This window comes from Malus sylvestris, chromosome 17 (genome assembly GCF_916048215.2).
Source record: "Malus sylvestris chromosome 17, drMalSylv7.2, whole genome shotgun sequence".
Classification (NCBI taxonomy): domain Eukaryota; kingdom Viridiplantae; phylum Streptophyta; class Magnoliopsida; order Rosales; family Rosaceae; genus Malus; species Malus sylvestris.
In genome coordinates, this window is record NC_062276.1 from 26,594,297 (window position 1) to 26,613,452 (window position 19,156).

The 19,156-nt window shown below is 40.8% G+C and overlaps 2 pseudogenes; both read left to right on the forward strand.

Moving 5' to 3' along the window:
• The first annotated feature begins 305 nt into the window (after nt 1-305).
• LOC126611929 (uncharacterized) lies at nt 306-17,128 on the forward strand (annotated as a pseudogene).
• Nucleotides 17,129-17,454: 326 nt separating this feature from the next.
• On the forward strand, nt 17,455-18,497 carry LOC126611930 (DEAD-box ATP-dependent RNA helicase 42-like; annotated as a pseudogene).
• The last annotated feature ends 659 nt before the right edge of the window (nt 18,498-19,156 follow it).

The window sequence follows — 19,156 nt, forward strand, 5'->3', positions numbered from 1 at the left end:
AGGTTGGAAAGGCTTTCGCTCTAACTGAGAGCTCAATGGGTACAACGTGTTGGATTTGGCTTAAATTTTTAAACTCTTTAAGCTAGCAAGTTTAATAAGTTTGACATGACATAATTTATTAAAATAACGGGTTTCACACAAAATCAACACAAACAAACAAGACAAACACAATTTAACATAAAATTTTTGGTTGAGAAGAATATTTCATTGAATTAATGATTGGGCTTGTATTCTTATCTTGATAGGTATACGCATAAAACATCTTCCTCCCATCAACAAACATATTTATATAAATGTTTATCAAGGGTATCTATCAGAGAAAAAAGAGAATAAAAGGCATCATCTCATTTCCTCAGGTAATTGAAATGTCTACAATCCAATTTGTTTTTTTTTTTTGTTAATGCCATGCCAATGCTACTACAAAAGTAGATATGAACATCTTTGTTAAGGTAGAGTCATGTAATTTAAGTGTAGTAACATTGACTTAGCAAAATACTTAAACACACAGGACATAAACAAAATGGGCATATTAAAATCGAAATAGAAGTGAGAGGTCTTAGATTCGAATCTCGTTGGTGGCGAATTCGATACCAAATTAAGTTGCTCATTGTGTGGCTTAGCCGAACTCTGTCCCCTAGGATAAAAATAACGATGTACTCCAAAAAAAAAAAAAAAAACTGAAATAGAATAAGGTTTTCTCGGATTTCACCTTAATTTCACCTACAACCTCCCATTTTTCTCGGTCGAGCTTGGAGACACCCCAATCTTCCACATGCAAACACAAAATGGAATTAAAATTCCATATATAGAAATCCATCCCAAAACTTAAAGCTTTGATTTTGGAAAAGCACTTACATTGGAGGACAGCCCATGAGGAGTGGATCATTTTTACCTCTTCAGTCAAGCTCCAATTTTAGTAGGTTTGGCCGGAAATCCCGCGCTCACCGTTTCCTAGATCTAAAATTGAGGAAATTCGGCTACGAATTTGTAGAAACTATATTGGGGTTTGAAAAGAGGATTGTTAAGGTATAATTTGACGGTCGATGGTGATCGATGGACGGCGGCGCTGTTTGTCTTTACTGGGTTGCTGTTCTAGCGTGAAATTGAAGAGGGAGTGAGAGGTACGGGAGGGAGGAGAGAAAGAGAATGGTTTTTTTATTTTTTTATTTTATTATTATTATTTTTTTAAAGAGTAATGTTAAGGGGACTAAATTTTTTAAATTAAATTTGCAAACTAAATGATGTGGTTGTAGATGATTAGATTATTAATTAGTGTCGATTAATGTGCTTGTTTCTTATTGTTTGAAATTTAGTTTAAAACAATTTGGTATTACCCTTTTTAAAATTGAAAACCATATTTAGGTTCACCTGTTATAATACTCCTCCCAAATAAAAAGCGACAAAAAGAAAAGGAAAGAAAAGAAAATAAATTAAAATGGAAATGAAAAATAAAGATCATTAAACTGACAGCATAGGATAAAATTCAACTAATGGTATAAAATAAGTATATATCCTTCATCTAATGAAAAAATAACCAATATGAGGGAAATGGTGTTAGTGGTAAATAAAATGTTTATTTTTTTTTCATCAAATTTGACTTGTAATGTAGGAATGGGTTTATTCTGAAGATTAGTGGCGAATCTCCAAACACTTTTGGATGGGCCACATACACATTCATATTGTGAATTGATTTTTTTTTTAATTTTATAATAGTTTTATTAATAGTCAATATTATTTTTAATTAACATATGAATCAATCGTATATATCAGATAAAATTGGTGCATGAGCGGGTCCAACAACTTCTACCTCTCATGTATAAAGCAGTGAGGAAAGAAGATATGAGTTATTATCAACTAATGAAATTGGACGAAGCATTGTGTGTGGCAGCAGAACGAGGGAATGTGAAGTATATTACTCATTTGCTTAGATATTCCTCATATCCTGTAACTAGAGTTAGGAACAAAAAATGCCAGAGCCTGTTCCAAATTGCAACTGAATGTCGTCACTACAATGTTTATAATCTTATATATGAGTTGCTCCAAAAACAAGATAAATATGGCCTTGATCAATTAGATGAACTAAAGGGAATAGTGGGGAATACAGGTGGCTTTGGCAATAATATGCTACACATGGTGCAACTTTGCAAATGCAAAGAGAACTACAATGGTTTAAGGTGACTATTTATCTGTTTATCTATCTATATACAAGTATTTATGAAATATTTTGCCTATATGTTGTTTCTATATATTTTTGTGACTATAATTTTACTCCCATTTTCTACTGCTCCTTCACATATTTTTGTTACTTTATTTATTCAATTTCAAAGAAAAAAAAAGTGCACAAATTACTATCTTAAAAAAAAAAAAATAGAATTTTGTTGACATGCACAAGCATAACGGGAAAAAATTGAAATTAAAAAGGAAAATATTATTATTTAACCATGTACTATAATGTCATCTTATGTGCTTAATTATTGACTTTGGGTTATGTGGTGTCTCAAACGACAAAAGTTCAAGGATTTATATGAAGAGATAAAGATTTCAAGTCACAACCATAAATAATTTTGTTGTAAAAAATGTAGGAGGTAGAGTGTGAAATCCCGTTCTTAGATTTCATTATTATAATCTACGTATTGATATTATAGAGATTTTATATTATTTTTTTGGGAAATTAATTATTTAAAACCCATAGACCATTTGAGGTCACAATTTATAGTGTTGAATAGATATCGAGATCACGAATGCATAGGCGAAAACCATTTGCGAGTTCGGATTATAACGGTATAGTTACGGACGTTTGAAGTTATTGTAAAAAAAAAAAAAAAAAAACAAGAGAAAGAAAGCCACAGGAGTGGCTGAAAGAAAAAAAAAGGAAAAAGAAAGCCACGGCTGGAAGAAGAAAGGAAGGACCAACCGTGGACCCTTTACCCGCGCCAACCCGGAGTGGTTTTCGGCCACTTCCACCATTTTTTCAGGCAAAAATCAACTATCTCTCACCTGCAACCTCTTCTACCATCTCCCATCTTCCATTCCCACCCAAAATTGAGGGTTTTTAGGTCCAAAAACCGTGTAAAACAGTGCGGGTTACCCATGGAGTTTTGACGGCAATTCCGCCGTTCCGGCGAGTCTCACCACCCACCACCACCCTTAATCAACTCCCCTTGGACCCAGGAACAAGACCCAATCAGTTGTAGGGGCGTTGGAACATCGAGGAAGTCGAATCGAAGCACATTGATTTTAGGGTTTCCGACGGTTCGAGTGAAATTGGGGTCTTTCTAGGTCAAATTGGACTTGGCCATAGGTATGAAACTTGTTCCACTCATTGAGATCCACATACCTGTAAAATTTGATAATTTTTGGAATTAGTTGAATTTTCCGGCGAGTTAGGGCGACCGGACCGCCACCCGTGGCGGCGCGTGCGGCGGTGGGTGGCCAGTGGGCTGACGATGTCTTTCTAAGTCCAATTAGATTCCCTGAATTCATAATTGATATCCATATGAAGTGGTTTGATTGTTTGAACTTAGTTTCATTATGATACATCACTTGATCAAAATTTGAATTGACGATCAGACCGTTGGATCGTCACCAAACTTTAATGCATTATAGAACGTAATATTTCAGGATAGCTGGAAATAATGGATCAGGAATCCGACGTACGGATCTTCCTGAATTGGATTTCTAAGTTGGTAAAATTAATTGTTAACCGCCACTTAATTCTAGTAATTGGCAGAGATCCGACCGTCGGATCACAATGAGATTTTAGTATGTTGTTTGTTGATGCACAAAATCAGTGGGGACTTTGGTACAACAAAAAATGTTAAGTTTGTGACCTTCGCTAGATTGCTTCGGTCACTAGTGTGGATAAGTATGTAAATGGATAGAGATAGGGAAGCAAACACAAGATATACGTGGTTCACCTAAATTGGCTACGTCCACAGAGTAGAGGAGTTCTCATTAATTGTGAAGGGTTTACACAAGTACATAGGTTCAAGCTCTCCTTTAATGAGTACAAGTGAATGATTTAGTACAAATGACATTAGGAAATATTGTGGGAGAATGATCTCCTTTTATAGAAGAGAATTCTAGCTTTGTTCTGACATTGACACATGTCGTGTTGTGATTGGCTTCCGATGTTGACACATGTCTCGCTATGATTGGCTTATGATGTCGACACGTTTCGTGCTGTGATTGGCCTCCTGGTTGAAGGGAAACTCTTCTGGGTCCTTGACGGTATAATGTTGACCGGTGCTCGGTAGTTTCAGGATTGGTCAAGTATGGTACAAACAGTGCTCCCCTATGTTCCTGAGTGAGGGAAGCTCCTCAGTTGGGGACTTGCAAGATCTAAGCCACTAAGTAATCACGAAACTTCTAAGTACCGAAGTGTGGTATCATTTTCACTTTCCTTATCTGTCTCATAGGTAGATGTGGCATCTTCTCTGGAAGTACTTTTCCTCCATCCAGGGGTGGTATCTTTAACCGGTGAAGATGCACAAGGTAATGTATCAATTTCACTTGAAACTTACTTGTAGTTTCAGGCGTGGTCAAGTGCAATACAAACCATGTAGTAGGAGTCCCTCAAATCGCCGAGCTAGGAGATTTGCCGAAAGAGGTGACAGACAAGGTAAGCAATCAAAGCTCCCAGTAATCAATCCCAAATCAGAAGTTTGATTTCGAGTTCCGGCTGATTGTTCTCATTCTCCTTATCTTGTAGGCAGCAGGAAAGATAAAGAAAAGAAAAAGGAGAAGAGATGATATGAGATACTTTTGCCTTTGAAGAATTAACTTTCCACATACTTATTCTTGAACTGGGCTGGAAGGTTTTCTGGTTTCCTCTAGAGTATAAGGCCGACTAAAGAATTTGAGGGTTAAAACAAGTCCATCAAATCAAGAGTGCGTTCGACCTTGATGATATGGGATACTTTTGCTGTTGACAAAGTAATAGATGAATCTGCACGTGTTCTGTTGCGCTTGTCTCCACATGCTTCCTTGTATCCTTCTCACTTGCCTTATCTGTTCTTCAGGCATATTTGGTATCTTTTCTGGAAGCACAAGATGTTGAAGATGAGTACTCGAGAGCAATGCTAGGTAAGTAATCAAGTAAGGGGTTCCAGGCAGTCAGTTCCTGACTGGAAGCTTGATTCCAAGTGCTGACTGATTACTCTATTTCTCCTTGTCTTGCAGGTAAGAACAAGGCCAAAGGAAAGGACAAGAAAAAAGCATGATATGGGATACTCTTGCTTTTAACCTTGATGATATGAGATATTCTTGCTCTGGTGTAGCTTGTTTGCAGAGGTATTATCGGGGGGAAAGAAAACTGAGTATTTTGAGAGGCTTCGTTGAGAGTGCCCTTTCAGATATGAGGAAGGATTGAGCATTTTTGCAGGTCTGCCTGTTTGCGGAGGATGGAGGTCGACATATATAGGAGTTTCCCCCAACAACAAGTAGTAATGTTATTCCCTTACCCTTCTTGGTCATAGCAATGTAGTGAGAGCTGCAAGATTCACGTGTTTTAACTTTGTAAGAGCACTTTGAAAAAGTGGTATATGGTATCTGGAAAGCTGATGTTGCGTGTGAAGATTATAGACAAATTTTATCCAAGGAAATCTGGCTCTCGAAGTTCGGAGAGCGGTGCCTCTTCGGTTTTCGAACAAGCAATCCTGTTGGGGATCTGGCTCTCGAGATTCGGAGAGTGTTGCCTCTTCGATTTTTGAACAAACAATCTTATTGGGGATCTGGCTCTCGAGATTTAGAGAGCGGTGCCTCTTCGATTTTTGAGAAAGCGATCCTGGTAGGAGTCTGGCTCTCGAGATTCGAATAGCGGTGCCTTTTCGATTTTTGAGAAAGTAATCCTAGTGGGAGTCTGGCTCTCGAGATTCGATAGCAGTGCCTCTTCGATTTTTGAGAAAGCAATCCTGGTGAGAGTCTGGCTCTCGAGATTCGGGGAGCGATGCTTCTTCGATTTTTGAAAAAGTAATCCTGTTGGGAATGTTTTCTCGATGTGAGTAAAGGTTGGACATTTTTTCTAATTTTCCTTGCCACAGAGCATGAAGGTTGACACATATAGGGACTTTCTAGTTATCAAGCAGTAGTGCTGTTCCTTTGCCCTTGTGGGTAATGGTAGGGTAGCTGGACCTTCAAAATTTATTTGTTTAAACTTTGTCAGAGATCTTTCGATTTTGCTGAGCTTTGTTGGGTACCATGAATTAATTTTGCTTCACAATATCTTGATCAAGAGTGTGTGAAGCTTTTGTAGGTGAAGCTTTTGTGTTGAAGCTTTGTAGGTGAAGCTTTTGTGGGTGAAGCTTTTGTGGGTGAAATTTTTGTAGGTGAAGCTTTTGTGGGTGAAGGTTTTGTGGTGGGTGAAGCTTTTGTGGGTGAAGCTTTTGTAGGTGAAACTTTTATGGGTGAAGCTTTTGTGGGTGAAGCTTTTGTAGGTGAAGCTTTTTATGGGTGAAGCTTTTGTAGGTGAAGCTATTGTGGGAGAAGCTATTGTGGGAGAAGCTTTTGTGGGTGAAACTTTTGTGGGTGAAGCTTTTGTGTTGAAGCTTTGTAGGTGAAGCTTTGGAGTTAAAGGTTTGTAGGTGAAGCTTTTGTAGGTGAAGCTTTGGAGTTGAAGCTTTGTAGGCGAGGCTTTGGAGTTGAAGCTTTTGTTGGGTACCATGAATTGATTTTGCTTCACACTATCTTGATCAAGATAGTGTGAAGCTTTTGAGAATTTGTAGTTGTCCTCCATTGATGAAGCTTTGTTGAATTTCCCAACTTCCTTTTTTTTGGGAAAATTAGAAATTTGAAAATGTGGGAGAGACAACATATACAAATTTTGCTTCCACACTGTTGAGCAAGAGATTGTGATGCAAGCCACACCTTGTAGTAGTCGAAGGTTTGGATAAACCATATAAATTGAATTTGCTTTGAACAGTCTTGATCAAGAGTGTGTGAAGCTTTCTACGAGTTGTAGTTGCCCTTTATTGATGAAGCTTTTGTTGGCACCATAAATTGGTTTTGCTTCACACTGTCTTGATCAAGAGTGTGTGAAGCTTTTGAGAATTGTGGTTGAACTTCTTTGATGAAGCTCTTGTTGGCACCATAAATTGGTTTTGCTTAACACTGTCTTGATCAAGAGTGTGTGAAACTTTTGAGAATTGTGGTTACCTTCCATTGATGAAGCTGTTGTTGGCACCATAAATTGGTTTTGCTTCACGCTGTCTTGATCAAAAGTGTGTGAAGCTTTTGAGAATTGTGGTTGAACTCCTTTGATGAAGCTCTTGTTGGCACCATAAATTGGTTTTGCTTCACACTGTCTTGATCAAGAGTGTGTGAAGCTTTCTACGAGTTATAGTGTTTGCATTGTTATAGAGGAGAAATGTCTGAAGCAGATGCAAGAGGGCTGAATAGCTTGATCTTTGTATGCCATGCATTGAAGTTGTTATTGGCTTGCAATAAGACTTTGTTGGTGACTATAACTCTTGTTGGGCATAAGTTCTCCCCTAGTTGAGTTGTCAAGCTTGAGGGTTTTTGATTATTTGTGAATGTTAGGAGTTCACATGTACAAGTTGTACCACTCGTCTTCTGGTAGGTGGAATGAATGGTGAATTGCTTTTATCACTTGGTTGGTGGTACGAAGGTGAGTTCCTTCATCACCTTTCATCACATTTCATCACCTGGTTGGTGGCGCGAGGATGAGTTCTTTCTTCACCTGGTTGGTGGCATGAATGGTAAGTTGCCAAATGATATTAGAGTACGAGTTGTACATTTCATCACCTGGTTGGTGGCATGAAGGAGAGTACGGGTTGTACATTTCATCACCTGATTGGTGGCATGAAGATGAGTTCATTCTTCACCTGGTTGGTGGCATGAGTGACAAGTTGCCAAATGATATTAGAGTAAGGGTTGTACATTTCATCACCTGGTTGGTGGTACGAATGAGAGTACGAGTTGTACATTTCATCACCTGGTTGGTGGCATGAAGATGAGTTTCTTCTTCACATTTTATCACCTGGTTGGTGAGAATAAGGGCAAGGTGTCGAGGCACATTGTAGCAAGTGTCGAATGACACAAAGTATGTTGAACCATTTCGAAGCACAATTGGCTTATATATGAATGCGTTGGAATGTATGATTAAACGAATATACTGTGAAACTGTTCATTTATTTGTATAGTCTTGTTGACATATACTTAGACTTTGTTTCATGTTGAAGCTTTGAACCTGAGTGTTTCATTGCTAGGAATATAAGAGGATTAGGACCGAGTTGTCTAAATCACCTCTTTATTGAATTTATGCCAAATAGTCTTCGTTACATAGGATGCCAAACGGCTGAAGCTTAACACTTGTACAATGTGAGTTTACTTGTAATAGTACTTCAAGTGATCAACGTTCCATGGATGGCTAAGGGTCTTGCCATCGGAGCTTCTAAGCTTGTAGGAGCCAGGGTGACTGATGCCAACAACATCAAACGGTCCATCTCAGTTTGGACTAAGTGTTCATTCACTCGAGACTCTGTCGCAGAGTAATCTTTTCTTTAATACCTAGTCCCCCACTTTGAAAGAACGAGGTTTGACCCTTGAGTCATAATAGTTGGAGATGCGCTGCTTATAGGTGACATTCCTCAAGTGAGCCTAGTTTTTGTGTTCCTCGACTAGATCTAAGTTGAGGGTAAGTTGTTTATTATTTTCGCTTTGCACGTAGTTCTGGACTCGGAACGTTGCTTGCTCAAGCTCAACTACGACAAATGGGGTTTTTCCTATTGATGTCCAATACGAAGTGCGATATGACGAAAGAACTTGGGGTACAAATTTTGGCCAACAACCTTTAGCCTTGTCCAAGCTGGTTTTCAAAGTTCGTTTGATTATTTTGTTGATGGCTTCGACTTGTCCATTAGACTGGGGATGAGCTAGGGAGGTAAAACATAAGTTGATGTTGAACTTAGAGCAGAACATCCTGAACTTATTATTGTCGAACTGTTGCTCATTGTTAGTGACTATTGCATTGGGAATGCCGAATCTGCAAAGGATGTTCTTCCATACGAAGTCTTCTATTTTTGCCTCGGTTATGGTTGCCAAGGGTTCTACTTCGGCCTACTTTTTGAAGTAGTCAACTACAACGATTGCATAGCGGATCTTGCCCTTCCCTGCAGGCATTGGGCCAATCAAATCAAGTCCTCATTGGGCGAAAGGCCAAGGGCTGATCATAGGAGTGAGCAGCTCGGTAGGGGAGTGAGAAATAGTTACGTAGCGTTGACACTTATCACATAAGCGGGATATTTTGATGGCATCTTGGTGGAGTGTTGGTTAGTAATATCCTTGGCGAAAAAGCCTTGTGTGCTAGGGATCGAGATCCAGCATGATCTTCGCAGACTCCTTCATGTATTTCCCGAAGGACAGTTTCCGCCTCTGCGGGGGTAAGGCATCTTAAGTATGGTTGGTTAAAACCTCGCTTGTAGAGTTGGTCATTAATGATCAAGTAACAGGTAGCCTTGTATCGAATCTGCTTAGCTTGGACTTTGTCATTTGGAAGGGTGCCATGGGCAAGGAATCTATAAATCGGGATAATCCAACTATCCCCCTATTGTAAGTTGCACACTTCCGCAGCCATGGTGCTTAGTGCTGCCAACAATTCGACCTGAATTTTTCTCCCAATCTTATCTTCCACCGTTGAGGCGAGGCGAGCCAAAGCATCTGCATGACTATTTGTCGCTCGAGGAATTTGGGTGATCTGGTAGTGGAAGTGCTAGAGCAACAATTGTGTTTATGCCAGATATGCTACCATGGAGCTATCCTTAACGTCAAAGTTGTTGGTGACCTGGCTAATCACCAATTGGGAGTCATTGAAGATATCAATTCGTTTAACCCCAAGATGTTTGGCAAAACGTAAACCTCCTAGGAGGGCTTTATATTCGGCCTTATTGTTCGACGCCTTGAATTTGAAACGAAGAGCATACTTCATCGCCACTTTGTTAGGGGTCGTAAGGACTAGTCCTACTGTACAACCCTGTTGGTTGGACGAGCCATCAACATATAGACTCAATGTTGGGGCTGTTGGTTCTATTTTCTGAGCTTTCGAGGGTAATGAAACCATTTTTTTAGGCGTATAAACAATGTCAACAGGATATGTGAAGTCGGCGATGAAGTCTGCCACTGTTTGGCCCTTCTTATCTGGCTTTGGTTGGTAGGAGATGTTAAACTCACCCAATGCTATTGCCGATTTGATCATTCACCCGGAAGTGTCAGGACTTTGGAGTATTTGTCGAAGATGATGATTAGTAAGCACGATGATGGAGTGTGCTTGGAAGTAAGAGCGAAGTTTTCGAGCAGACATGACCAATGCTAGAGCCAATTTCTCAATGTTGGAGTATCGTGTCTCCGCATCTTGTAAGGCCTTACTAGCTAGTAGACAGGTCGTTCGACATTACCATCATTTCAAATGAGAATTAAACTTAATGCTGAAGCCGATATCGACAGATAGATAATGAGAGTGTCACCAACCTCAGGTTTGGAGAGCAGAGGGGCTTTACTCATGTAGTCTTTGAGGTTCTTGAATGCCTCGGCACATTCATCAGTCCATGTAATATACTTCTTACTTCTCTTAAGTGATTTTGAAGAAAAGAGCACATCTGTCTGTGGCCTTAGAGATGAACCTAATTAAGGCTGTCACTTTGCCAGTAAGGCTCTGGATGTTTTTTGAAGTTACCGATTCCTTCATGTCGAGGATTGCTTTGATCTTCTCGGGATTAGCCTCAATGCCTCGTTGGCTTATCATGAAGCCTAAGAAATTGCCAGAACCTACGCCAAAGGTAAATTTGTTAGGGTTTAACCTCATTCAATACCTCATCAGAATGGTGAAAGTTTCAGATAGGTTGGTGATGTGTTGGTCAGCATGTTTGCTCTTGACTAGCATATCATCAACGTAAACTTCCATGCTCTTCCCAATCTGTTCAGCGAACATTAAATTGACCAGTCTCTGATAAGTCGTTCCTGCATTCTTTAGGTCGAAGGGCATGACTTTATAGTAATATAGTCCCCTGTCAGTAGTGAAGGCTGTGTGTTCTTGGTCCGGAGGGTTCATGAGGATTTGGTTGTATCCTGAGTAAGCATCCATGAAGCTCAAGAGTTCACACCCTGCTGTAGAGTCTATAAGTCTGTATATGTAAGGAAGAGGAAAGCTATCATTCGGACATCCTTTGTTTAGGTCGGTGTAATCGACACACATTCTCCATAAGACCTTTTGGAGCAGGAGACTTTCCTTGGTCAGATTCTTATTAACAAGGACAACATTTGCTACCTACGTTGGATAATTGACTTTGCGGATGAAGCCTATGCCTTTAAGTTTTTCAACTTCTCCATTCATTGCCTCGTACCATTCATCGTCATAAGATCTTCGCTTCTATCTTACTGGCTTGGTCTTGGGCTCAATACTTAAGCAATGACAGATGATATCGGGAGAGATGCCTGACATATCCTCGTATGACCAGGCAAAGACCTCAGTGTTCTCTTTCAAAAAAGAGATCAATACCAACCGAATGGGTGGTGACAAGGTGATGCCAATCTTCACCATGCAACCAGATAATCTTTTGAGATAGAGATATTCTCGAACTCTTCAACGAGTTGTGCTTGCTGGGTGAAAGAGTCATCTCGAGGATCGTCGGATTGACTGTTGCCACCGTGAAGATCCAAGTTGGCTTCGTCTGGGCTGGTCTTTATGACTTGGTCATGTATAGAAAGGGTTTCCTTGGGCACATGCAGGTGCTATTACTTGACCGAAGTGTTGTAACATGATCATGCACTAAGTTGATCTTCTCTTATGTAACCATTGCCATAGGGGGTTGGAAATTTCATCAACAACATATGTGTGGATACCATGGCCTTGAGATCATTGATCCCTATGTGTCCGAAGATGACATTGTATGTCGTTGGGTAACCAACCACCAGGAAGTTAGTGGTAATGGTAGCTGTGTAAGGGCCTGTACCAATGGTGAAAGGTAAACGTATATTCCCCAAAGGTTGCACGATATCACCAAAGAAGCTTATAAAAGAGAAATCAGTGATCAAGAAAGTGTTCAGCTACATTAAATGCCCTGAAAGCTTCAGCAAATATGATATTGATCGAAGCCCCCGTGTCTACTAGGATTCGTCGTACTTCAAGGTTGGTTATGTGAGCTTCCACAATCAGTGGGTCATTGTGAAGGTAGATGATACCTCTTTCTTCCTCAGGGTAGAAACATATTGGATCCCAGTTAGGCTTTGGATACTTGCCTCACCTGATGTCTTCCACGTGAAATACTTGGTAGCCAGACCTTAAAGCTCGTTCACTATTTTTCATGGCCCCGTTGGAAGATTTAGATATGGGTGTGCCACCACTTATGGAATATATCACATTCACTTGGCGTTGGTTATGGTTACCCCTTGGAGGGTGAATGAGGAATTGATCAATTTTTCCTTCACATGCCAAAACTTTAATATGATCACGAAGGGTGATACACTTCTCGCCGTCATGGCCGTTATGCTTGTGGTAGCAGCAAAATGTGCTCATGTTCTTCATGGGCTTGTAATCCGGGTGCCTCGGCTTTGGCTTCGGTATCAGGTGTGTTATGCTGGGGTAAATGGCCACGTATGTGGCATTCAAAGGTGTGTATGCCTCATACCTTGGGGTAGGTCCTGTCCTGACACGTGCCTAACCCACTGTGTTGACTGTGTGGGGTCGGGGATTATCGTGGCGATACCCTTGGTTATCGTGGTAGTGTCCCTTACTCCTTTTACTAAAATGAGACTGGTGAGGATGGAAATCTTTCCTTTTGCCCTGAGATTGATATGTCTGTTGACTTGGCAAAGTATTAAGTATGGTAGGGGGAGGCACCGCTGTCGTTTGGAAGGTTGAGGTCTTCTCATTTGGATGGGTTTGGCTTCCACTTCCTACTTGCTGATAGGGGATGGTTATTGGGGGTTTCTCTTGGTATGTCCTTGCCTCGGCGGAGGCATGGTTATAAGCTTGGGCCATCACCTCAGAGTAAGTCTTCCAAGTGTTGGCATTGATTATGTACTTAAAGAAACAGTCACATAGGCCTGCCGTGAAGGCTTTGAGGGCAGTCTTGTCGTCTGCCTTGGCATTAAGGGAATACTCATGGCTAAAACGGCCAACATACATACGTAATGACTCGTCTGGCTTCTGGTGAATAGTGTACAAGTCATCCGCAAAGTGCAAGCGATCGGTCTGAAAAATGTGTTCAGAAACAAACAGTTTCCTCAATTCCTCAAACGAGTCTACCATCTCAGGTGGAAGACAGCAATACCAGTTTAGAGCTCTGCCAAAGAGGGTGGGGGGGGGGGGGAAAAGAAGACATCGTTCTTTGTCGATGTGCATCCGGTATGCCATGGTAGACTCAAAGAGGTTAAAGTGTTCAATCGGGTCCTCCTTTATAGTATAGAGTTGCAAGCCAAGCTTCAGTTCTGTCTTTGCTGGGAGGGAGGTGTCGAGGATCCTCCTTGTAAGAGGGCCAGGCCTAGGTTGGTTCCAATCAGGTATCTCAGCTTGTCGTTCGGCCTTTAACTTGTTTACTTCCTTAAAGAGCTGTAAGACAAGAGGGTCTTGAGTGGAGTCATGTACCACTGGAGCTTTCTTTCGTAAATCTCCATCTCCTATTAGAAGTAGGAAGGTTTGATCAAGAGCATGTGAGTTTTCCCTGGACTCGCCGTACTGACTTCCAAGGTATGTCTGTTGGAACATCTCTGAGTCCCCTATACCTTCGTGTTTCTCTAGGACTTGTTGCCCTTTCCCCAAATTGGTAGCCGGCCTGGGACATGGGAGGGGACCGAGTCTTTCAGAAACCCTTGGGTCATTGATCTTTGAGGTTACATGGATGGGATTGTCACGACGTTGCTTTAGAAAGTCTCGACAATCGCAAAAGACGGCTTTCGATCCTTCCACTCCTTCTGTAAAGAGGTGCATTCCTCCACTTCTCCTATTTTGGGTCGAAGCAGCAGGGTTGAGAGAAGTCTCATGTTGGTCGCCATTTCGATAAGTAACTCGCTCCTCAACAGGAATACCCATGTCGAGGGCAAATGACCCTCCGTGTTGGGGGGCACCCAGTTGATGGTTGACTTCCACAGGGGTGATGAGCTTGTGTGTTTTAGTATATCTAGCCTCGTGGAGCATCTCGAAGACCTTCTCATACTGCTCTTGGAGGATCTCATTCTTCGTCGTTATCTTGTTGTTCTGAGCCTCTAGCTCATCGATTTTAGCCTGAAGAGCAAACTTCTTTTGTTCATTTTTTCGTTGCTTCGCACCAGGTGCAAGAGGGGTGTCATTCTGTGTGATGTGCCTTCCTTCGCTCCCCATTTTGGAAAGGGATTCTTGGTCAAAAGAGAGTGTACGAATGGTGGAAACCAGCTTAACAAAGCTGAAGAGAGTGGGAATAAGTGTCGTTCCCACAGACGGCACCAAATGTTGATGCACAAAATCAGTGGGGACTTTGGTACAACAGAAAATGTTAAGTTTGTGACCTTCACTAGATTGCTCCGGTCACTAGTGTGGATAAGTATGTAAATGGATAGAGACAGGGAAACAAACACATGATGTATGTGGTTCACCTAGATTGGCTACGTCCACGGAGTAGAGGAGTTCTCATTAATTGTGAAGGGTTTACACAAGTACATGGGTTCAAGCTCTCATTTAGTGAGTACAAGTGAATGATTTAATACAAATGACATTAGAAAATATTGTGGGAGAATGATCTCCTTTTATAGAAGAAAGTTTCTAGCTTTGTTCTGACATTGACACGTGTCATGTTATGATTGGCTTCCAATGTTGACACGTGTCGTGCTATGATTAGCTTCTGATGTCGACACGTGTCGCGCTGTGATTGGCCTCCTGGTTGGAGGGAAACTCTTCTGGGTCCTTGACGGTATAACGTTGACCGGTGCTCGGTAGTTTCGGAATTGGTCAAGTATGGTACAAACATTGTTCTTTTCACATAATGTGGATCTTAGGAAGTTACAGATCCAGAATCCGATGTGCGGATCTACTGGATCAAATGATGTAGAGTTGTGGATCCTACTGTTGATCGAGAATTGACTTTTGGTAACATGTCTCGAAACGTTCTAAATACTAAATCTAGTACCACGGGGTACTAAGTGAAGCCTTGTGGGGCCACATTGGTTTGAGAGTGACTTGAATATATGTGATATAGCTATTACCTCGATTGCTTGTATTAATATCATCTGTGAATATGATATGGGTTACAAATGAAATTCTATTGAAATGTGAATTACACACACACACACACACACACACACACACACACACACACACACACACACACACACACAGACATACCATAGACCTATGTTTATTGAATGTGAATTCTATTGAAATGTTATTTTTATTTGTGGCCATCGATCTAATTTCATTAAGTATGATTTGACCTGTGCTTTGGAAATATGGTTTGTATTGTATGATTGGATTGATGTGATGAAATGTGAGGGTTAGTAGTGGACTGTTAACCTATTGTCATGGGGTTTGTTACTTAGACACTTGTTTCACATTTTGTTTCCTCATTTCACTTTTTGTGTCATTCAGACCTTCTAAATTAAGTGCTTGGTTCTTGTATTATTTCTTCAAGCCGTTGTTGTATCCCTTGGTCTTCCACTCGATTCTGTTGAGTGATGGTCCGGAATCGTATCCTGGTTCGGATTCCATTGAGTGATGGTCCGAAATCGTACCCTGGCTCGGATTCCGTTGAGTGATGGTCCGAAATCCCTTCTATTATGTGATTCCGTTGAGTGATGGTCCGGAATCGTATCCTGAGTTTGATTCCGTTGAGTGGTTTGGAATCCCTTTGATGACTTGATTCCTTGGATTTGATTTCAGCTTCAGAGATGTAGGCTTCAGCTGAACTGTGTCACTCTAGCCCTGCATGTCAGTGTGTTGTATGAGTTATTATTTGGTGTGATTATTGGATGTTGTTGGATGTAATTGTTATGATTATGATATACTGTTGACCAATATGGCTATAGATTATTATTGCGCCTCATCGATTGGTCCTTGAGATGTTGCACGCTCTGAATTGTGCATTTTGTTGAAATATGGTAGTTTATGTGATGAATATTCGAGTGTAGTGAAAAGTTGAACTACGAATGGCATGGTCCTTATTGAGGGTACGTAGGCAGTCTAACGAAGAGGTTAGATGCAGCCATAAAGCATACGCAAAATTATTATGCATCTGGATCTTGAATTATATTTTGTACATATCTAAAAGGTGGGGTATGTTGAGTTATAGGCATTTAGGGATGTCACGTGTCGATCTTGGATGTATGTTGGATCGGGGCGTGACATAAAGAGCATTGCAGATCCCAAAGATTGTGAATCTATAAACATAGATAATAAGACACCACGAAAAATATTTAAAGAGAATCACCAAGAATTGGGGAAAGAGGCAGAAAAGTCAATGAAGGAAACATCAACTTCTTGTACAGTTGTAGGTGATCTTGTTGTCACCATAATGTTTGCTGCAGCATTCACAGTTCCTGGTGGAAATGAGGAAAAGACATGTCTTCCTTAGGTATTCACAACTTTATAGTTTCAGATGTAATCTCGCTCTTTTCTTCAACAACCTCAGTTATCATGTTTTTGGGCTTTCTCATGTCAGGTTATTCTCAAGATGATTTCCACAAATCCTTGCCCATAAAAATGATAATAAGCCTTTTCACCCTCTTTTTATCTACCGTTACCATGATGATTGTCTTTTCTTGTGGCCTTTACAGTATTCTTGACGGGAAATCATCGATTGTCATTCCAAGCATTTTGCTTACCGGTGTTCCAGTTGCCTCGTTCATATGGATTCCATTTCTGTTGCTTGTAGATTTATCCATTTCTACTTTTGGATGGGCAATATTTGATAGGAAGCAGAAAAATTGTTTTGAATTCCTATGTTATCTTTGGTTAGGTTTGAATTTGCTACTTTTTAAGAAACATATAAAGAGAAGCCAATGTATGCGCTTTCTATTTGGCCAGATATGCATTCGCTTTCTATTTGGCCAGATATGCATTCGCTTTCTATTTGACAATGATCTATGTGCATTACATGCTAAAAGAAAATTCCAACTTCAAATTATATTTTTGAGTTTTCTTTTTTGGTGAATTTCTATTTTGAGTTAGTTACTAAGACAAGGTCTGCATATAGGCTCTATCTTTTTGTCGATAAAAAATGTTTGTTTGTGTGATATTATTCCCGATATTTATTATTTATTTATTTATTTTATATTTAGAACTTGATAATCACTTGAATTTGAAAGAATTGTATTCTTCACAGTTAAAATATCCAAACCCCCAATTTTCACCATGACCAATTATACAAGGTCTTGAAAATAACAATATGTGGGGTAGAAGTGATTGTAACAATGTAAGATATCAAGTAGTTTTTCTACCAACACAAATTTGGCTTTTGCCTAGGGGTTTACTTAGGCATGAATATCAGTCTCTCGCTTCACGGGAATAAAGATCAAACCGATCGTGAATCTACCACATCTGATTTTAAGAGCATTGTGTGTGATTTGTTGATTGCAACAAGTCTTGCTTCTAGAGGGTTAGATGTCAAGGTGGTTGAGCTGGTGATCAACTTTGATACTCCAGATCATTACGAGGACTATGTTCGCCGTATTGCAAGAAAGGCTGTACTATAACGTTCGTCTCTGAGGAAGATGCTAAGTATGCCCCAGATCTTGTCAAAGCATTGGAGCTCTCTGAGCAAGCTGGGACTCGAGCAGGCCCACGGAACTGGTTACGGGGGCAGTGGTTATAAATTTAATTAAGAGGAAAGCTTAGAAAGCAGTAAAGAAAGCACAGGCCAAAGAATATGGTTTTGAGGATGACAAGTCAGATTCTGAAGATGAAGATGATGGTGTCAGAAAGGCAGGGGGTGACATCTCACAGGAAGCTGCCCTTGCACAAATATCAACCACTGCTGCTGCGTCTAAAGGTAGTAAGGCTTCTGTTCAGACCTCTGTCTCTGCTGCCCAACTACTTCCAAATGGTGGATTACCTGTTTCTCTTCAGGTGCCCTTGGTGGTGTAACTTTACCAGGAATAGCCGTTGTGCCAGATGTCCTTGTTGGACACAAGGGGGCAGCTTGAGGGGCACCAATTGCAGCTGCCATGAATTTGCAGCATAACCTGGCAAAAATTCAAGCTGATGGAATACCCGAGCACTATGAAGCAGAGTTGGAAATAAATGATATTCCCCAGAATGCCCAATGGAAGGTTACCCACAAGGAAGCTTAGGGACCAATATCAGAGTTGACTGGAGCTACCATTACTATCAGGGGTTAATATTTCCCGCTAGGCAAGGTTCCAGAGCCAGGGGATTGCAAGCTGTACCTGTTTCTTGAGGGTTGTAGTGAACAATCAGTCCAGAGGTAAAACAGAACTAAAAACGTAAGTTGGAAGAAATCATGAATCAAGCATTATCACTTCCCGGCGGCACTTTGCAAGGCAAATATCAAGTTATGTAAGTGAGAACTTGATCCAACTAACATTTTTGTTGGAACCCCCTATTTGTCCCACATCGGATAGGGGAAGGAAAGCAAAGCAATTTAAATAGAATTACTCCACTCTAACTAATACTGAGACATTTTGTGATAAAACCCCACACCTGAGGATTGTGTAGGTGGTTAATTGGGGACAGTATCGGTGTTGTTGGAGTGGGCCCTCATCCGGTCGACCTGAAAAATTCCACATGGTATCAGAGCAAGGAGGCGGGCTCGTACAAGCACGTGATTGGGTGGGTTCCCATTTGGCCCCGCGCAATGGATGAGTCCCGACATGGCTCCACGTAGGCCAAATATGCTACGTGATTGGGTGGGTCCCCATTGGTCCCGCGTGATGGGTGAGTCCCGACATGATTTCACGTGTGACCCATAAATGGGGTCTCACGTGTGGGGGAGTGTTGGAACCCCCTATTTGTCCCACATCGGCTAGGGGAAGGAAAGTAAAGCAATTTAAATAGAATTACCCCACTCTAACTAATACTAAGACTTTTTGTGATAAAACCCCACATATTACCCCACTCTAACTAATACCAAGATTTTTTGTGATAAAACCCCACATCTGAGGATTGTGCAGATGGTTATCGATATTGTTGGAGTGGGCCCTCAGCCTATCCACCTGAAAA